Source organism: Protopterus annectens, chromosome 13.part0 (genome assembly GCF_019279795.1).
Source record: "Protopterus annectens isolate FY-2018-M chromosome 13.part0, PAN1.0, whole genome shotgun sequence".
In the NCBI taxonomy this organism is placed as follows: domain Eukaryota; kingdom Metazoa; phylum Chordata; order Ceratodontiformes; family Protopteridae; genus Protopterus; species Protopterus annectens.
In genome coordinates, this window is record NC_056747.1 from 397,455,190 (window position 1) to 397,477,708 (window position 22,519).

A 22,519-nucleotide genomic window follows, 5' to 3' on the forward strand; every position below is an offset into this window, starting at 1 on the left:
GTACAGAAGAAAAAAAAGAAAGAAAAATCAGTACAGTGATAAATCAACCACCACATCTACCCAGTAAGATATATACATGTTGCCAAAGTAAGACAAACTATACAGAAACATGTTTTGCTGGGAGTAGCCCCTTGCAGTCCCATCCTTACTAAATATAATAACTCTGAGACTGCAAAACAATATTTCCTCTTCTCCAAGCTGATGTGATTTCAGAAATGTTATAGTTTTACATGAGCTAGGGAAGAGGGGGTGCAGGGGGATTACTCCCCTGGAAAAAACACATTTGAAGAAATGTTTACATCTTAGTTTGGACCTCTATTTATCGTGCAGTTCAGAGTTCACTTAGCACAGCTTCTAGTAAGTTTAGACTTTGCTGAATTTTACTTTGTTGAATTAATCTAAAATAATCTTCAATTATAGGTTCACAGATTCATAGATAAGTAGTAGGCTAGCTGCCTTTGATTACTTCCTAGTAGACCAATATGAGGCCATCCTTACGCAGTCCTTGGATGGTTAAAGGAATACGCTGTTAGAGAAGTAGCATGTGTACTTTACCTGGTAACAAAAATGGCCAGACTATGTGGCACATGTGATCCTTAGCTATTGCCTATGTTTCTCAGATTGTGTCTCACTATAGTTCATGACTTCTGGAACACCTTTGAAAGGCACAATTAGTCTGTGATTACAAGAGGACAGATGTCTGTGATGGTGGTCTGTGACTACAGGAAAGTAAAGACTTCTGTCCATGGGGAAGGACAGAGGGGCATGTGCCATGGAATCATGGGAGGAAATGATGACAGTAGAGAAACTGTATCAGCAGAGTATAGTATTCTGCAGGTACAGAGTATAGTATTTTGCAGGTACAGAGTATAGTATTCTGCAGGTATGTGGTCGTGCTTTCCACACAGTAGTTTTAATGCATTTACAAAAGTCCCACTCCCATCATCTGCTGATTTAATACCCAGAGTATAACTTATCAGCATTTCACTGGACAAGTAATCTAAAACAATTATTATTTTGACCTTTTGATATTGTTGTTCTAAGTTATTGTTTACATATTACCTCAGGGGTCTACTTGAGATTATTGAAATCTCAGTAGACTGACATTCAAAACATCGAGCCCTAAACACTGAAAGGTCACAAACCCGACACCTCACATACCCAACACACAGAACACCGACAACATGAAATCCTGCCTTACCCCCTGCAATGCATCAAGAACAGCAGACAAAAGCACCATATTAAGAGGAAACAAAAACATTCCAAATTAAACTACCTACTTCCCCTCACCCAGACCCCACCCACCAACCAATAAACCTAAACCCTTAACAGTTAACACTAAATATTCAAGATGGTCTCCATAGCACTGACATGAATATTCATAACAAACACGAACAAAAAACAAACTTCACTACAAAACTTTACTTTTAACATTTTTGCAGGGGGGGGTATGCCCCCCTGCACCCCCAAACCCCCTATTACTTAAAGATACCAACTCCGAGATCGCACTCCAATGTGCACATGAGGGGATTTCCTGTTCCACTCAGCTTGGACTGTCAAATATTCAGATGTCGGTATTGTGAAGTTTTGCTGATGTGAAACTTCGTGATTCTAGGCTCGATGTTTTGAATGTCAGTCTACTGAGATTTCAGTAATCTCAAGTAGACCCAACCTCAGAACTCTGAACTGTTGGAAGGAATTTTGATAGGCATGAAAAATGGATGACTTCCTAAATGTGCATATCTACTGGTCAGGGATGTCAAGATGTAATGATCTTGTGATCTTATAAAAATCTGCATCAGTATTGCTAAGGGTGGTTAATTTTTGACAAAAAAATGTTTAGCCTTTACCCAATGACAATTTGTGATTTGCAGTTAGCCATTGTCTGGATATGTTTATGCACAGATTATGATTGTTTATGATATGATTGAAAATAAACATATTATTATGTGTTTGATACATGGATGTCAAGAAATTCACCTTGACATAGGACACTTGTTTTTTGGATTTAGTGTAGGAATGGAATGACTACCAACGGCGGATTTTCATATTTAACTGTACGAAATGCCTTACTTGTTTGGAGGCTGCTAGTGATAATACAGTTATTTTTTCTGAAAATGAGTCAACAGGAGATAATATTATCACTGACGCTTCTCACGGGGCAGGGGTCACTGCATCTGCAAGTGAATCAGCCATTTCTTATCCAGGCATTTCCTGGGGAGGGTAGGTTTGATAGATCACCTGTTTGCTCGGTGAGGATAGTGGAGTCCTTGCGGTGTTGAGTTGCCAGCTTGGATATTAACCTCACATGTCAGACGCCCACTTGTATTCACCTATTCCTAGAGGCATTAGGGGTCATAAGTCCAACTTTAGTCCCCCCTTGGTTCGTAGCCCACACAAACATTTTGTGGTCGGGAGGTTTTTTTATTCGGACCGGCGACTGGGTGTTTGATCTGCATAGCATTATAATGAACGCTGGTTTCCCACATAGAATATGAGTGGAAATTATCGTCTTTCCTTATGACACACACAGCCTAAGCAGAATGCTCAGCTGGACATGTGCGTCCAGTTACGGATTCTAAGCATCCTATAAAGTAGAGTTTTCCTAAAGATTGATATTGCCTAGTTTGTTATACGGGCATTAAAGGGCCAGGTAGAAAGAGTATGGGGTGCCTTGCAATTTCATATCACAAGCAATATTTTAATGTTCTTAAAGTGCAGTAAAAGGTTACTTTATATATACGATCTGACGATGGCTATCAAAAATATAAGACATTTAGTGTATAGGGGAGGTTCGGAATTTCGAGGATCTGCGGAATACCTACACTCCTCAAGCAGCGATTAACTAAAGAGAACTGTAGGGTGTTGAGAAAGATTTAGATTCTCTATGTTCAAGGAACTATGTTATTTTTAACGGTGGTTGGTGGAATATCTGTTGGACCTCTTTTGAAATGTATATTGTGAGGTCAACCTCACCGGTACAAATACTAAGATGGTAAGAAGTATGTTCAATGTTTGTTTCATACCTTTTCTGGCCATAACTAAGGCTCCGAATTTAGGTTTAGTAATATTTCTCAATGATCTTATATACTCCAAGGGGGGAAGGTCTCCTCCATATCCAATGGGCGCTCCCTCTCAATTATACTTTAGTTCACTTGTAAACCTACAATAGTCTCTATAATTATTAGATAATTGCTACTGCTGACTATCTTCTCAAGATTTCAGTCATTATGGCAGAGCTGTGAGTATTCTTAAGCACTGCATGGGATAGCTATGCATTTGTGTTCCTGGAGTTTTAGGATTTATTTTCTGGGAGTAAAGTGTCTCACCCATTGGGTGGGGCCAAGGTCTTGCTATTTTCTGAGTTTATACCTTTTTTTTCCCAGATCCTTCCGGGCTTAGGGGGAGGTGGTTAGGCACGGGGGTCAAGCTGGAAGGACTTGTTATACTTGCCCATATGGTTGCGCTACAGCATCGTAGTAAAGAGAAGTGTAATATCAATTCCCCACTTCTTCTACTATCTTTAACCTACTTCAGTTAACTAGCATATGTGGGACATAGAATCGTGGAACATTAAAGGGTTACAAACACCTAATAAAAAAAAACTTTTTATGCATCTGACTCTCAAATCTAAATCTAATATTGCTTTTGTCCAGGAGACGCATTTGTTGAATCACCAATGGGAACAAGATAAATCGAGACTTTGGATCAAAAGGATCATAGCCTCGGGGGGCACTTCCAATAGTGCCGGGGTGGCCATTATAATTAAAAATAGCTTTTTGTTAGATATAGTGAAAATGGGCTCAGATAATGGAGGTAGATGGTGTTACTTTACTACAACCTGCCCTTATTTAGACAAACCTATACTTGTTATTAATATATATGCCCCTTGTTCAACTCAACAAAACTTTTTTATGAAGATATATAACCTTCTTACCTCATTTTCCAACCACTATTATATTGTAGGGGGGGATTGGAACTCTGTGCAGGACTCCCAAAAAGATAGATCGAATGCTAAGGCCAGATTTAATATCTCTGCTTCTAGATCCCTAGCTGAATTGAAAGAGGATTTTAACCTATTTGACCCGTGTATATTTCTGGATGGTCCACATAAAAATAATAGATTCACTTTCTTTTCCAACTGCGCTAAAAGTTGGTCTAGAATAGACTTCTTTCTTATTTCCTCAGTCTTTCATAGTCTGGATATTTCCTATGTCCAATATCCTAGAACTCTCTCTGATCATTCTAAGATTTACCTCTCTATTCATCGACACAACAGATGTCCCACAAAAAACACAGCCATTTGGTGGCGAATTAACCCCAACCTTCTTGGGAGAGAGGAGATTACCTCTCAAATCGAAGAATACCTTGACCAATTTCTAAAATCCTGTGACTCCTCTCAGTCTCCCCTAGACTGTGAGTGGGCCGCAATTAAGTCAATGATTAGGGGTTTCCTTATTAACAAAGCCTCATACTATAAAAAACTTCGTAACAAAAAAGAATGGGACTTAACTTCCCAGCTTCATAAAATAGAAGCTGAGATTCAGGAAAAACACACCCCACATTTGGAAGAACATATGATGCAGCTACAAAAAGAACTAATATCCCTACAAGCAGACAGCCTGAAACTCCATAAGATTAAATCATTGGCCATATATGCGGACTTAATCCACTTTCCCTCAAAATTTTTGGCCAGAGCTGTCAACCTGAGTAAAACCTCCCCGTTTATACCTGTGCTCCATTATCAAGGTAATGATTACCAGAAGACTGATGAGATCATTAAAGTATTTGAACATATATTCACTCAAACTTATGGGCCTACCGAAAACACTCTAAATAAAGCAGAGCTGCAATCTTTTCTTAATAACCTAATTTTTCCCAAACTATCCGAGAAGCAAAATAAATTCCTAGACAGAGAAATCAATATACAAGAAATCATATCAGCCATTAATAACCTTAAACCTAACAAATCTCCTGGCCCCGATGGGTTTACGGCTGAATTCTATAAAGCATTCATTGCAAAAATCCCCAAGGTCTTGCTTTTGTTGTTTAACTATATTACCTCCACTGGATTTAAAGATATTCATTTAAATGCTTCTAGAACTATTCTTATTCCTAAACATAATGTGGATCCTAAAGACTCTGGGAACTATAGACCCATATCTATAGTTAATCTGGATATGAAGATCTTGGCCATGGTGTTGGCTAATAGACTGAAAGCTGTTATACCATCTATTGTCTCTTCCGAACAATCTGGTTTTATCCCGGGTAGGCAAACTAGTGACCACAATATATCACTAGAAGCTATGATACATCTTTCTTCTTTAAGTAAATTCCCCATCTATGCCTTAGCGGTGGACGCCTCTAAAGCCTTTGATCGATTAAGTACAAAATTTTTATTCAACTCTTTACCTTTCTTCAACATCCCAAACTCATTTATAGGTAAAATAAAAACCCTTTACTCCACAGCTTATACTACTCTACAAATCAATAAACAGACATCTAACAGAATCAATATTAACGGGGTCAGGCAGGGATGCCCTCTTTCCCCACTTCTTTTCAACCTTTACATGGAACCATTATTCATGCTTATAAAACAGGGTACATTCCATCACCCTCCTACCATTTTTAACTCGAATATTTCTCTATCGGCATATGCTGATGATTTAAATATATATTTTACACTCCCCTACTCTGACCCAAATAAAATCATATCTTCTATCAACTCCTTTTCCAACCTCGCAAACTACAAACTGAATAGAGACAAATCTCTAATTTTCCCGTTAAATATCCACTCCATGTTGCCTAATATAATTACAAATACGGATATCAAAACTAAGCATCAACTACTATACTTAGGTATATCCTTTTCTCAAGGAAACTCCAATTACTATCAGGACAATGTAGTCAAATGCTGGTCTAGTGTTCAAAATGATCTCAACAGATGGGCTAAGCTTAAGCTTCCTTTCCTGGCCAGAACTGCAATCATTAAAATGAACATTCTTCCTAGATTCCTATACTTATTTAATGCAACTACCAGCATTTTGCATAACAATTTTTTTAAAAATATTATATCTACTCTTTCAAAATTCATATGGGCCCCCAAATCAGTTAGAATTAGCTATACAAAACTTATCTATCCTAAGGAACAAGGAGGACTTGGCCTACCTGAGTTTAAAACCTACTATGAGATAATTAATGGAAGTAGAATCTTTAGTATAGTCTCATATCATAAGGCTCACTCCCCGTGGGCCCGGCATGGGTTGTTCTGTATAATAACTACATTAAAACATTGAACTTTAACCCCGCAGCACTCCCATTCCTAAATGAAGCAAACATAGGCATGCTTAAGTGAACAAAAGGTTTAGTATATAGCATAAGGTCCCTCCAGACCCTTTTTAACTCTTTGAACTTGATTCACTCGTATAATACTCTACAACCACTCCATCTTAACCCTAACCTTAGATTGAATGGGCGCATGTTAAACTTGGAGCAATACCCCCTTCTCCTGAGCACCTCTATTTCTGATCTCTTCCCTTTCAGACATCAGGCACTTTCTAGTCTAAGAACTAATCTGAATTTACCTAAAAATTATATGATTATTTTACGACAAATTAGAGATCTGGTACGTAGGTATCTGGAACACCCCTTGGTATCCGACAATGATATCTCAACTTGTAAAACATTAAGGAAACTCCTTCTCATGAGGAAAAAAATTACCTCAAATTCCTACAAGGTTATTATGTCACTTAAATCCCAGAACGTACTCATCTTTTCCAATTGTTGGCCAAAAATTAACTCTTCTGTTAATCAGAGTCTAATCTATAAGGCTATAAGATTAAGCTCTAAATATATACCTTTTAAAAAGCTGAAATATACTCAGCTGATGATAATGAACAATGCGTACTTTACTCCTGACGTCCTTAGTAAAATCTTTCCCAATCAATCCCCTAAATGCCAGATCTGCCCTAACCAAACTGATGATATTCTCCATATTTTTTGGAGTTGCAAATGTTCCTACAAGCTATGGTGTGCTTTGAGAGTGATACTTGAGAAAACTGGTTATGAAAAATCTACCCTTTCATGGGAATTTACCATCCTTCATATTCCACCTCCTGGTCTATCTGAGAGGAATTATAAAGTTCTGATCCCTATCTTTATGTTAATTAAATATTATATTTCTTTAAACTGGAAGAACAGACACTCTCTTTCTTGGGGAGCCTTTAAAGCTCTAGCCATTAAACACCTCAAAGCTCATAAATATTTGTTCCACAATATTAAGCATAAGCCAATTATCAAAGAATTTTGGGGAATTCTATTTGATCATATATTAAAATGACTACACTTCTTATGTAGGTACCATTAGATTCTACTTTGATATTCATGATGTATGTATCTTGTTTTGGGCAATGTATTATTGTATATAGTTTTTGTTGGATTTGCATGCTCTTACTATGTACATACTTAGTGGTATTGAAAGGTTTTTTTTTTGTTATGTGCATAAATGTGATTATTGAAAATATTAAATAAAGAGAATTTAAAAAAAAAAAGAAATTCACCTTGAAAGTGAAGCTCAAGAGATGAATCTTGTCATGCATGTTAAGAATACATAATAGTGGGTTAGGGTCAGAGACTGTGTCTTAATTCTTTGTAGTGCATGGAGCTTCATCTGCTATATTTATTACTAGGTACAGGAAAAAAAGCACAAAGTGTTTTGCCGGCTGTCAAAGCTAGTAAAGCACTTCACAGGGACAGTCAAACAGACAGCAACACAGGTCAGGGCAAGATTTTGAGACAAAGTCAGGGACAGATTGCAGGCATAGACAACAGAAATGAAACCATTTTGTCTTGTTTGCTGACCAGCACTATCATTTCTTAGTGTACAGTGTGAGGCCCAGTCTTAATAGTGCTTAGTGGGGTGTTCAACAACTGTCAAAACTGGATCTCATGCTAGAGAAGCACTTAGGTAGTTCGTCTTTTTCCAGAAATTGAAGCATAATCACAGAGCTCCATGCACTACATAGATAGATAGATAGATAGATAGATGAATGGATGGATGGATACATAGATAGATAAATAGATAAAAAAACATATCTACAGTATATTTATTTGTTTATTTAAATTTGTTGCCCAGCATAGGGCATCGATCCATAGAAGAACATACTGCAGTAATATAAAAGTGAACATAATGGAATATTATATTCTGCAGCAATATACAATTCAACACAGCACAACACAGACGTACACAGTACAATGTCAGAGACAACAGAGCAGCCCATACATACACATAAATAACAATTGTGTGCGTGTATTTCTTTCTCTCTCTTTCTACATATATATATATATATATATATATGTATATATATATATAGAGAGAGAGAGAGAGAGAGATATGTATAGCAATAAAGTTAATGTTGTTGGGGTTGAGCTCCCATAAACACAGAATATTTACAGTAATGGAAGAATATTTTACATATTAGTTTTTAATTTTTTCTATAGTAGAGGCTATTTAAATTTTATTTATCACAGGCTTAAACCATGGCACCTTTAAAAGAAAATAATTTCTTAACTTATATGACATACATTTTATTAGCCTTAGCACCTACTGCTGTGTCAGGAAAATCAGTCCATACAAAGCTCATGGCTCAGTTTTGTCCCCCTACCCTCCATTGAGGATGTTTTCTTTCATCAAATTTTAAGGCTTTTGTTTTCAGGCCTAACATTTATTTTCTGTAGTGGATCCTTCTATTTATTTTCAGGCCCTACTTCTTTAGCTTCCTCCTAGCAATTTTGACACAAGATTGTCCACAATCAGCTATTTTAACCATTTGTCTATTTGTGTAATACTGAAACTCTCAGCAAGTTTCTTCTTTTCACCTTTAGGCACTGTAGGCATGGTTTCTTGTACAAATATGACATTTCAGACTCTTCTGCTGAGCCCATCTGCTTTTCTCTTTTTCTAGAATACAGAGCCATCAATTCCTGGAGCAAACAAACACTATCCATCCATTTCAGTTCATTTATTTTTATTTATTCATTTGTTTATTAACGAGAGTTAGTTTTGGTGTGCCTGTGAAAACTATCTGGTTAAGTGATTTGCTCAGAGTCGTACAGTAAGCAAAGAGAGACCAGTGGAACCAAACCCTGGAATATGGAATGAAGCACGTTAAAGCTCTTAGCCTTAATCCCCTACAAAATGCCACACAATACATAGGCAGCCTTATATTACATTTCAGTTCAACATAGTACATACAATAAGAAGAGTTTAATATTTAAAAGCCGTTTTAAGGATATATCTATACAGAAGTAAATGCTCACATTTTACATTCAATATGCACATTATATACAATATAACTCATCTCTCTCCAAATAATTTTCTTTTTTTTTTTTTGTAGAAATGGGTGCACATATCTAAAATATAATTTATGTTATTTGTATTCAAATACTTACATTTTGAAATCTCCATTGAATAGTAAATTAGTGTAGCTTTAAATCAGGAAAGAATCTTAGAATGTTTGCTATGACATGGAAATGCAGTCTATATACCAGATACAATTTTAGGAAAGATTATTTAGGAAAGGTAATTGAGAATGAAGGATATATGACTAAATTATTTTCATTGTACTCGGCTAATAATGATCTTTGGCAATGTTTAAATCATGGATTAATGGTATGTTCAAAATTACAAGGTTCAGTTTTATACATAAGTGTAGTCAGGTGTAGAGCGACTCTGTCACTGACAGATCAGAAACTAATATTCTATATCAGGTTATAGTAGTATACCCAAGAACTTGATAATGTAGCAGATCTGACAGTCTTATTTAACAGGTCTCCTTCATATGACTGAACTTTCAAAAGTTTGACTTTCATATGGCCAAGACCATATGATCAAACTTTTGAAAGTTTGAATGTTCTTAATGGAGATTTCCATACAGAGCAGAATGGGAAGATTTCCCTTTTCTGCACTGTAATGCAATCTCGGAGTTGATATATATAAATAGCAGGGGGTGGGATGCAGCCACCCATGTGGGACGCAGGGGGGATTGCCCCCCCTGCTAAAACAGTTCAGGTAATTTTTTATTTTTTTTATTTTTTTTTTACTTTTTTGTTAGATGTTCGAACTTTCAAAAGTTCAGTCATATGGTCTCGGCTATATTTAAGTCAACCTTTTGAAAGTTTGATCATCTGAAGTAGACCCTATTTAACAAATATTACATTGAAAAAGCTAAAAAAATGGGAGTGGGAACAATACGCTCTCTGTTATAATTTTTTTTTCATTTTGACCACAGAAGCCCAAGATTCTTGAGTTGAGAATTTGTGCTTCTGTAGGTGGTTCAAAAGTTATTAAGAATATTAATGGCAATCCATTCTATGAGAGTAAAACCAGCAGCCTAAGAATTCCAAAGCATTAATAAATTCAGCTATGTTACCTGCAACATCTTAGATAATGTGTGGTTTGTTTTTGGAGATCTGATTAAGGACTTTAAATAAAATAGTTTTACCTTTTTTAGAGTTCACTTAAAGTTTTATTTGAATGCATCCAGTAACAGATTTTTTATAAAAAGTCACTTTATAGCAAAACTTGTAATGGTGCCTGATCCGAGAAATAATAAAATGTCATAGCATTTAGTTAAATCATGGGAGTGAGAATAGATAAATAGAGAAAAAAGTTACAGCCTAAGAATAGAGCTTTGAGGTACCCCTGATGTGTGTATTTAGGTTTTTGAGAGTTTTCACTATTGTGGGTGTGATGTCCCCTCTTTGAGCCAGTAAACAAGGAGCCTAAGTCCTCACCACTGACAGTTTAGAGGGACGTTCATTTGGAACAAAAATTGATACACTCAGTATTTCCAGATGTAGCTGTCTGCATCAAGCTCAATTTCATTAAGAGCACACGAGGAACACACTCAGCCTGGGGTCTGGGTTTTCCTGTCTCTCCCCAGATCCCCAATAACAGTCCCCACTGGCACAGCTGATAAGTCCTCAGCCAAGAGTCCATGTCACATCCTCTAGTACCCTCTCTGTGAATCCTGTGCTTCATGTCCCTGCCCCAAACAGCTGACACTCACACACTCTATTAGATTTGATTTACTTACACACACACACCCACCTGTGAAAAGCTAGCACAGGTTTACTAGGTATGCCCCTTCTGCCCAGAATATAAGGTAGGTAGGTAGGTACTGCTACCAGACACTCCCAAGCCAGTTACTCTAAGTCCTTTACAAGGGTACCCAATTATACTGAGTGAAATTAATATTAATACAAATGGTAGTTTGAAAATGCAGTAAGGGTTTCAGGAGTGACCACAGAGTCACCAAATATATATGAGTACTCTCAAAGGTTAAAATAGTCTCTAAAGGACCAGCCACAATAAAAAGTTTAAATATATTTAATAATACATAATAAAAGAACCTGAAAATGCTAAATATCTATTTTCTATAAACACCAGAGTTTCTATCATAGGAAATATTAAGAATAACACAGGTGGACAGGTTCACACATTTATAGGAAAAACAATACTTAACTAATCTCACATATATTTTCCTGACTAATCTAAAGAGTTACTAGTCCCTGGTCACTTACTACCGCAAGGGAATATGAAGTGGTTGAGAGATCCTACTATGTCAGGTTCCAAGAAACAGACTGCCTTGAGACTTTAGTCTCACCTAGTATTAAACATTATTTTAGTGATGGATTCCAGAATGACATCACATACATCTGGTCATCTTACTTCTGTTTCCTATGCAACCCCTCATTGCTAGAAACTTCCAAGATTTAGTATATATGTGTCAATAAGACACACACACAGAGCCTTGCTAAGGTCTGCTGCAGGTCCTGGAAGTCATAAAACCATAAAACACCTCCACTCTTCCTGCAGGAGTTAATAAACCACATTTCTTACAAACACTGTGTCTCTGGCTTTATTCAAAACTGTGAGATAACATATTTATAGCCTAGGCCCAGTAATTTAATTTCTTACTATTTCTCAAAGTTGGCTGGAGCTGAACTTAGCCTCTTCTCTTCCAGTATCCTCTGTTAAACCATGTATATTTAATCAGTTACAATACAGTGCAGTCTGATATACATGCATATTTCTTTTCTGTCCAGCAGGGCACACTGTTGATACATTTTTAACACAAGCAACTTTACAAATACATGTCTAAACACAAGCATCTGTATAAATCAGCTTGATATATAAATGCCATATAATTCTTTACAACAATTCCAGCTAGCTGTGCTGGTATATGTTATACATCCACTGCCCTACTTCTCCTGGCATAGCTGGCAATACCTCACATTGTCACAGAAGGCTGTTGCATTTTATTTTACACGTAAGTATGAACTATACATTTCCCTCCCATTCTCTTGAGTACCTACCTCATAATGTCGATGTACAAGGTGAAAGGACCCATGATATCTGCCACTTGTTCTATTTCTTAATTTCACAAAAGAATATGTAATTACTATTTTGCATTTATGATCCAAGGGAATAGCTAGGTTATAGCCAGAGCTCAACAAGTGAGATGTCCACCAATACTTTATAAGAACCCAATAGCAATTCAAAAGAATTCAGTGAATTTGCCTCTGCATGTTTTACAGGGCAAACTGCTTAGCCAAATCAGCTAACTAATTTACAATGTAATTAGAAAAAACGACATAAACATATGTGAAAATAGAGCTGTAGTGGAATTAATTCACATTACAGTCCTACTTCTAGAATGTGACTTGAACTAAGTGCATTACATGCTACTGTGTATTACCTCTGAGCTAGCACTGTGCTCTACTCCCATTACTACAACCAACAGCCAAAACACTGGGGGGCATGAGCCATGCCTGGATAAATACAGAATTGCAGGGTGAGACACACCTTTATGATCAAGATGAATTTTATTGCTCAATTTTCTTATCTGGGATTAAGAGAAATTCTGCATGCGTATACTGAAGCACCAAATGTGGAAGTGAGATAGGTTTGTGTGCAAGAAACAAGCTGAATTACTTTGGACAGTATTTTATAGATTTGAAAAGTTAATATCACAGAAAAACAAGTTGTACTGACTGTAAGCAAAAATAAAGGTCATCTTTAGTAAAATCCAGTAATGCAAAAAGTTAGCATTTTTTATCCTTAACAAAATGCAGAAAAAAAACTTCTTCAGACAAATTCCACCGATATTCAAACCTCATTAAATAATGAATCAATTTGTAGCAACCATTAATGATACATTGTAAAAGTTGTGAATACTAAAGAATACATTAATAAAGATCAAAGTTTGATTAAAGAATATATGTAATTGTTGTTTGAAGAGTAAATACTATGTTCAATGAGAGGAAATAATATTTTAAATACGTTTTCAATAATGTTAACTAGTGTAGGACTACAGACAGGAAGTGCTACCTCAGAATGCACTTAAGAATAAATAAAAGTGTTGTTTAAACAGTAAATACAATGTTCAATATTGTTTTAAACAGATTTTAGGACTGCAGAAAGGGATAGTTAGCACCTCAGTATATACTTGTAATGTCCAAAAGATGGGAATGATATGGTAACTTAGATAGAAGGCAGTGGTGGCGATAAATAAAAAAGTAAGAAAGAACCAAGGAAAAGTTACACTCAAGACCTCTAAGGATAAACACCAAGAGTTGCCTAATGGAAGTGTTTTAGTTATCGATCAAGCCTTGGTGTTTATCCTTGGGCGCCATGAAGAGTATGTTTTCCTTGGTTCTTTGTTTTTAGTAACACCTGCATTCTCTTTTATGTGGTTCTAACCACAAAAGGCAGCCACGGTACAGATTAACACAATAGCAAGGATCAGATATTTGCCTGCAGAGGTTTAAGGCAGATAACTAATTTAATATTTAATAACATTTCAGAAACAGCTACATGTTCAGGAATGAGAAGCTTATGTATCACTTTCAGATAGTGAGAACTTGAATTAACCGAATGACCAAAACTAAGAAGGGATACAATGAGTGGGCAGTGGCTTGAGAGAGTGAGAGAGCCAAACAGGGTGAGAAGTATAAAAGAAGGACTTACTTTCTCAAATGTCACATTATATCTTTTTCGGTGGAGGTGTTAAAAAACACATTTAAGTGATGAGGACACACATGAGGAATTACGTAGGGAAGCAGGTAGTCATGAGGAGATGGATGGATGGAAAGGTAATACGTAAAGCCTTCTGAGAGCAAGGAATGTAATGTCTTATCTGTCCAATTGCAGCCAGGTCATTGATTATGTACGAATATAGAGGTTAGGGTGGAGAAATGTCAATTAATCAACCTATAATGGAGGCCAGGGGGTGGTACTTAGTCAAAGAGTTATTTAGCTCCGAGTAGGACTGGAAAGGATAGGAGGGTGGGTATTATATACTGGTACAGCAAACACTTTACTTAATGAAAGTGGGTGAATGTTGGAGAAATGAATGAAACTAACATCCAAAAATACATACACAATCAATAACAAGTGTGAAGGCACATGGCCATCCTGCTACTTTCTAGTAAGTCTCAATTACAGAGCTCTTGTATGACTTGCAGCAACCACTGATAAAACAGCAGCATATTTATCCATAATATTACAAAGATGAAAGCACTTAATGTTTATGTTTAAACTCCATTTGTGATTCAGTTATTATAATTCTTCTGTTGTATTCAGCACCTTTAATAAGTAACTCAGATTGCAAGAGAACAGCAATAACTGCAAAATCAGTGTGCTGTGGCAGCTTAGTAACTAGAAACATCTGGATGCACTGAAAATCAGTGTGCCATGGCAGCTTAGTAACTAGAAATGTCTGGATGAACTGAAATCAGTGTGCCGTGGCAGCTTAATAACTAAAAACATCTGGATGCACCGAAAATCAGTGTGCCATGGCAGCTTAATAGCTAGAGATGCCTGGATGCACCGAACATCAATGTGCCATGGCAGCTTAGTAGCTAGAAACATCTGGATGCACTGAAAATCAGTGTGCAGTGGCAGCTTAGTAGCTAGAATCATCTGGATGCACCGAAAATCAGTTTGCCATGGCAGCTTAGTAGCTAGAAACGTCTGGATGCACCGAAAATCAGTGTGCCATGGCAGCTTAGTAGCTAGAAACGTCTGGATACACTGTACAACATAGCAGAGACAGCAGTGGAGGAAGAGGGTGTAGTTCTCATGAAATGGATACTAACTACCCTTGTTTCACAAAGTTTTTAAACACAATGTACCAACTACAACTGACCACTGACTGTGCAGGACACTACAGGTGTTATTTTAATCTTAATTACGTATGTAAACCAGCTTCTACAGAACAAAATAAATGTTTCACTTAGTTTATGATATGAAAGGAACAGTTTCTATGTAGTTATCTATTATTCTTTATTTAAACTTGTTATTCAGGTAAATGCACTGGTCAAGTGACTCTTTCCAGACCTTTATGTTGTACATTCTAGAAATGCAGTTTATTTTAGGCTGTAGGTGACATGAAACAGCTTCTCAGCATGAAGAACTAACAAAAGCTTGTAGCTTAAGCAGGGCCATTTATTACACATATAACTAAGAGCACTATTTATTTTGATTGCTATATAGGCATTCTGTTGTTTCATCTGTATGGGTGACTAAGGATAGTTCAGTGATTTTTTTAAAATTCTTTACAAAGCAATGAGGAATGTTTGTTATATACAAGCTGTATAGCTTTAAAACCCATTGTTTTTCTAGATACAACATTAGTAGGGACAGTACAGGAAAAGGTAATTAATGTTTCTTTCTTGTACATTTCTGTCAGCTGGCAGTATAGACTTGCTGTACGTATTCAAAGTTCTGCCGTAGTCAGAATTTTTGAGAGCCAAGAGGCACACTATTAGAGTTAAAGATTATCAGCAGTGAAAATGCAGCTTCATAATTGAGTTTATTCTGAAGAGCTATTACGATAAAGTAAGAGGAAGGTAGAATGTTGTTTAATTTAGTTTTTTATTTATCCTTTTTCAACCAGGTTAGTCTCACTAGGTGAGTGGCTTCTTTTCATGGGAGAACTGGGATGGCATTTGTATAACCACTAAGGGAAATTTGATCACAGCATTGGGGAAATTCCACTACTTTTTCCAGTAGGTGCTGTGGGATCTTTTACAGTGACAGAATAAAGCAGGTGGGACCATGATTTAACATCTCGTCAGAGGGACAATGCACTTAAGGGTGCGACACGACCCTATTGCTGCACTTAAAGTGTTAGCAATCCAATCATCTGGAGTGGGAACAGAATCCACAGCCTTCTGGTCTTCCAGGGCCAATGGCAAGCCTGCTTACTGTTGTGCTATTGAAATACAAAATGATACAAACTGTGTAATCAGGGCAAAAAGGACAAGCAAAATATTGATATCTATATACTATAATGGCATAGCATGTTTTCTAAACAGATGAAGCAAATCATCTTAAAAAATGGCATATTTTGTTATCGGAACTGGAGATGGTTGCTATTTTATCCATAAGTTTACTTTTTAAAAATGTTAACCTCCAATAAGCATCCACCTGTTTTTTCACACAGTTTTAACATCTTATGTAAATGTGGGGGATGTACTGTGAGTAGTTCCACTTGAAAAGGGAATAAATGGAACATCAATGATGCCAGCATTGGGCAAGCACTTTTTGTACTTGTCATCCTATGCGGTTTTAGGCACCAGCAAATTCTGTTGTCGCTGGGGGCCATCAGGTCCTGGGGATCCCCTAACTACACTAAGTTATCTTATTTTGATATTTTTGTTTTTGTCAAATCAAAAAAAGTTAGTACAGCAATCATTTGTACTTAATAAATTAGGTGGGTAATAATAACTCTTAGGATGAAAAGTCCTAAGGATTGGCACTTCTCCTTTAAAATTCAAAGAGATCTCTAATTGTAGTAACAGTGTTTTGTGAATTAGCTGACATCATAATTTTATGAAATGTTTTACTACTGACATAGTGCCCTTGACTTAGTTAAATCTTGCTGATGGGCAATATGTCCACTAACATTAACATCACAGCCAGTTTTAGGTACCCGAGATAGAGAGGAAATGAGAAGAAAAGAAAGATAATTCATTCACGGATTACATACTTTATCCTAAACAGTGTTTTTATTTGACCCTCTTAGGTTAAAGCTGGTAATCAGTGAATGAACATGAGTGAGGTAAGCAGTAGAAATCAGCAGCCCAGAGCAACTGATCTCAGTGCCCACCTGAGATTTTAATAAAAAGATATACTCCTGATCTTTGGGGATATTTTTCTCTTTCAGGGAGTTTATAAATACAGTCAGGACACCCGATACTGTAAATTTCTACTTCTTTAGTAGAGAACTCTGGGCAAAGCCCAAAATAATGGCAAAATAAAGGCTCAAAATCAGGAACACTTTTCAAAAAGGACTAATTCACTTAAAAAGTTAGAAGAGCAATCATTTTGTATCACCATGCATTTATTTGGAAAATAAGAAATATGAAACTGTAATGTCTGGCATTATTGACAGTAATCCTGAATGATTTACCAGCAAATCAGAACTTTGGGACAGGGCAAAATATGAGGCAAAATCAGGCCATTCTGTGAAATCAAGGACAGTGACAGGTATGCATTACTCCTGACAACTGCTAAACAGTCACTAGTCTGGTGTTGCACAATGTATTGTTAATTGCTGAAAACAGTGTAAAACTAGTATCATTGGGACTGCCATTATGATTGTGTGGGGGTATCAGGTTGCACTGTATTTAAGAGTAAAACACTGGCCGTCATTTCTTTCACTTTCCATCACAAACTTAGACCTTACAAATAATAGGTGGCTATCTTTGGTGTTTTGGTAGGAAGAGGATGTGTGTGAAAGCAACTGTTCATTGTCAGAGTTGCATTGTGACTAGCATTGTAATTTAACAGTGCTTCACTCTGGTTGAGTTCTTGGCTGTGGCTTTTTCTGTGTGGAGTCTGCATACACTGACCATCTCTGTGTGTTTACATCAATGTTTTCTGGTTTCCTCCAGGACCTCAAAGACATGCAGAAGGTAAACTGGCATTTCACTACTTTCCCTCAAGGTAAGTGTAATGATGTGCGGTATTGCCAGCTATGCCAGGAGAACTAGGGCAGTGGATGTGTAACATATGCCAGCACAGCTAGCTGGAATTTTGTAAAGCATTATATGTCATGTGTATATCAAACTGATTTGTACAGATGCTTGTGTTAAATATGTATTTGTAAAGCTGCTTGTGTTAAAAATGTACCAACAGTGTGCCCTGCTGGACAGAAAAAGAAATATACATGCATTATTGTAACTGTTTAAATGTATATAAAATAAAACAAGTAAAAAAATGGCAAAGAACCTGTTTAACAAATAAAACAAACAAAAAAAATGGTGGTAAGCGCTTTCATGGATAAAAACACACTTCATCAGACCATGTTTAAAATGAATCAAGACATCATAATATATATCAAAAGTACAACATTACTACCAATAGGAATAGTTCATTGTAGATCACATGCTCATGTCCCATTAGTAACTATATAAAGTCTCCTATTCTTCAATTTCGTCTTAAAGAGACCTTGTCATTCAACCCTCCTCCTTTGTCTGCTTGTAACCTTAGAATCCAGGACAATTCTCTATCCTCAGTTTTATTTACAATGTCCCCCATCCTACCCACATCTCTAATAAGTTTGATCACTTGAAACTTAAACATATGTTCCTCTGTAGTTTCTAGTACATGTTGTAGCAGAGAATTTTTAATATTAGCTTGTTTAATATCCCTAGCATGTTCCCTCATTTATGTTTAAATGTATATGTTTTAACAAAGGATACAGGAATAGAAGAGGTTAATCTCAATCCACCTAACTTTGCAAATAGTATGGAATTAAATTACCTGGTTTAGAGCATAAAGACTGTGTTGTACAGTTCTTAATGCAGCCAGAGACAAAAAGTCTGAACTAGGAAGCTTTCTGCATTTTCTTTGGTGTGAACTAATTGTTACTCTGGAAGGGCGGAGGTTTGAAATTGTTTTATGACTTACAGGAGCTGCAGCAGATCTTAGGAAGGCTCTCTGAGCGAGTATTGACACATATGTGCTATATCTTGGCAGCTTCTAGTCAAGGGGGGTTGCATGGAAATCAGAGGTCAGATGACTAGATGTATGTGATATCATTCTGTAATCCATCACTAAGAAATGACATTTTAATACTAGGTGAGACTGAAGTCTCATTTCACTCCGTTTTTCTAACTTGACAAGGAAGGATCCCTCACCTACTTCATCTTGTCTTGCTGTAGTATGTAGTATTTTCATGTTCTTTTATTATTTATTATTAAATATATTCAAACTTTGCATTGTGGCTGGTCCTTTAGAAAATATTTTAAACTTTGAGAGGAGTATTTGGTGACACTGTGGTCACTCCTGAAAGCCTTAATGCATTGGCCAAACACTGTCAGTTGTATTAATTTCACTCAGTATAAATGGGTACTGTTGTAAGAGTCTTAGTGTAGCTGGCTATGGAGTGTCTGGTGGTGGTGTAACTACCTTATAGTCTGGGCAGTAGGGGGCTTAGCTAATAAATCTGTGCCAGCCTTTCTCAGGTGTGTGTGTGTGTGTGTGTGTGTGTGTGTGTGTGTGTGTGTGTGTGTGTGTGTGTGTGTGTGTGCAAATCAAATCTCAAAGAATGTGTGTGTCAGCTGCTGGGAACAAGGACACAAAGCACTGATTTCACAGAGATAGTGGTGGAGGACTTGGCTTTGACATTTGGCTGAGGACTCAACTCTACAGCTGTGCCATGGGGAGTCTTATTGGGGACATGGACAGTGCAGTAGTGCAGCGGTAGCATTGTCACCTCACAGCAAGAGGTTTCCCGGTTCAATTCTTGGCTGGGGTGTCTTCTGTGTGCAGTCTGCAAGTCCTCCCTGCATTTGCATGGGTTTCCTCTGGGTGGTCCATTTTCCTCCCACGTTACAAAGACATGTGTCTGCAGCATTTCTCCCTGGGCCTCCACTGAAAATTGGCTTCATTCCAAGCTGGACTTTCCCGGTTAACAAATGTTAAATAAATAAAATAAATAAATATGAAGAGAGAGATAGAGATAGAGAGAGTAACCAGCCCCCGGACTGAGTGTGTTCCCTGTGTGCTCTTAAGGGAAACTGTACTTGATGCAGAAAGCTGCATTTAGAAATACTGTGTTTATCCATTTTTGTTCCAAATGAACAGCCCTCTCCATTGTCAGAGGTGAGGATTAAGACTATGTGATTACTGGCCCAGAGGGGGATGTAACAGTAAGCATGCAGTTTGTGTAAAAAATATCACTGATTTTCATCTGTACACACACACACACACACACACAGAAACACACACACACACACACACACACACACACACACACACACACACACACACACACACACACACAAGAATGCTGGCCACATAACTATTCTGCAGTTAATAACTAATTATCTTTCAAAAATAAGGTATAAAGTTCATCACAAAACATTGTGAGACCTTTTCAGCTTCTCAGAATTAGGTGGTTGGGCAAAGTTTGCCACCTTTCATTGTGTCCAAAACCAAACCAAGGCCATACCCCTTGCACCTCCCATAATACCACCCATATCATCCTCTCTCCCCACCCACTTTCCACCCATTTCCTGAAGTTGTTGTGATTTACTGTGCTTTTCTGAAAAGAAAAAAAAAAACATAGTAAATCCACTGATTTAACAAACTCCGATAGTCTGTTTCTTTTTTTTGAAACAGAATACTGGAGTTTGTACAGTGTTTTCCCGACTACTGGACAATCAGTTTGATTTCTGGATAGTCCAAAAAAATGGATAGATGGCAATGCTAGGTGGTCCCCATACCCCAGAATGTATAAATAGATTTTGACATGGACTTAATGATGGCCTCTGCTGTACCTATTCTAAAACCAGTCCTGCTCAGATATGTGCATAGACATTTGCTGGAGCTTGTGTGGGATGAGGGCTGGGACTGGGTACATTGTGGTGATTGCTTCTTTAATTTTTTCTCACAATTGAACCTCAGAGGTATGTAGAGGAGATAATTATAGCTTATGTTATGGCTGAGGACAGTGTAATCATTGTGTCTTTTACTTTTCTTGCAGACCTCAGAGGTGGGCAAAGAAACTTACTGTAGCTTATGTAGGGGAAGTGTAATGCCTAAGATCAACAGGTTAAAATACATTATTGTGATCATTATATTTTTCACTTTCCTCACAATCACACATCAGGTCCACATACAGGTGCCTGCCTTTGGGAAATAGAGGGGTGAGGAAACATGCTATGCATATGTATGACAGCGGATATTTGAAATACATGACTGAGGCCGTTTGAAGCTTATTTTATCCCAGTCTAACACCAGAGGGATGCACAGAAAGTGACTGTCTTTTTGGGGGGGTGAGGGGTGCAGGAAGGCAGGCAGTATTCCCAAATAAAATGCATGTATCATCTCAAACATTTGTCTTGTTAGTTTATTGTAGGTTACTATTTTGTCAATTTTGAACATTAAGTCTTGGGAACAACTTATGTCTCCCTTGAAAGAAAAAATACAACTGGCATTCTTTTCTTATTCATGACTTTTGCTGAGACCACCACTAAATCAAACTATTGTGAAAATGTTCTAAAATGTACCTCAGAGCATCTATAACCCTATGGTTTCATAGCAGCCCTATATCCCCAATTTAAATGAGTTATTTTCTAAATATTTATTAATGCACTGTCTTGGCCAGGTAAAATGTGTTGGAAGGATGCAAGGAAAAGTAAAGCTGAACAGCAACACTGAATTATTTTCCTTAATCAAACTGTATTCAAACTATCATTGGATTAAAGACATTATTAAAAAATAAAATGCACTTCAGAGAAAATAATAAGCCATGGATTCTTGAAAAAAAGCAGAAGAGGAAGGCAACATGTGAGAAAGAGAATTAAAAAGTAAAGTGCATGGTGTGGGAGCAACAGGCGGGATTACTGAAGGATGTGTGCAGTGTGGATGAAACAATAGGCAGTGGGAGGCTTCATGGAGCCCTTCACCTAGGGCAGCATTTCACCTAAGGCTAGCTATTGTGTCACACAAGCCTGTCATAATGTAAGAGTATTGTATTTAAAGTTCAGATCATGTGTACTGCTCCAAAAGTTCTACAGCATGCAACTAACATGTTGCTTGTGAGCGGTGGCAGTTGCAGGGTGATATGTATACTCAGAGTGTGCAGGAGGATTCCCAACTTGACACTTGTTTGGGAGCCCTGCTTGTAATAGTACAAATATGGTACATACCATCAGCTGTTGATATTATCCCAGCAATTATTATATTGGCAAATGTGGGAAGAAATTAAAATTTAGAATACAAACACATTTAAGAAAAGTCAGGTATTTTATCATTTAGTGCTTCTGCATTAATGACAGGACAAAAAAAGATAAAATGTATTGCTCTATCTGCTGTTAAAGAATGTAATGATGTGAATGTGGATGGAATTTTACTTAATAAAGAGGCTATGCATATTTTAAAATATTAAACTTGTCTCTATAAGGTATTAATGCAAGTTTAACATGGGCAAGTTTGACG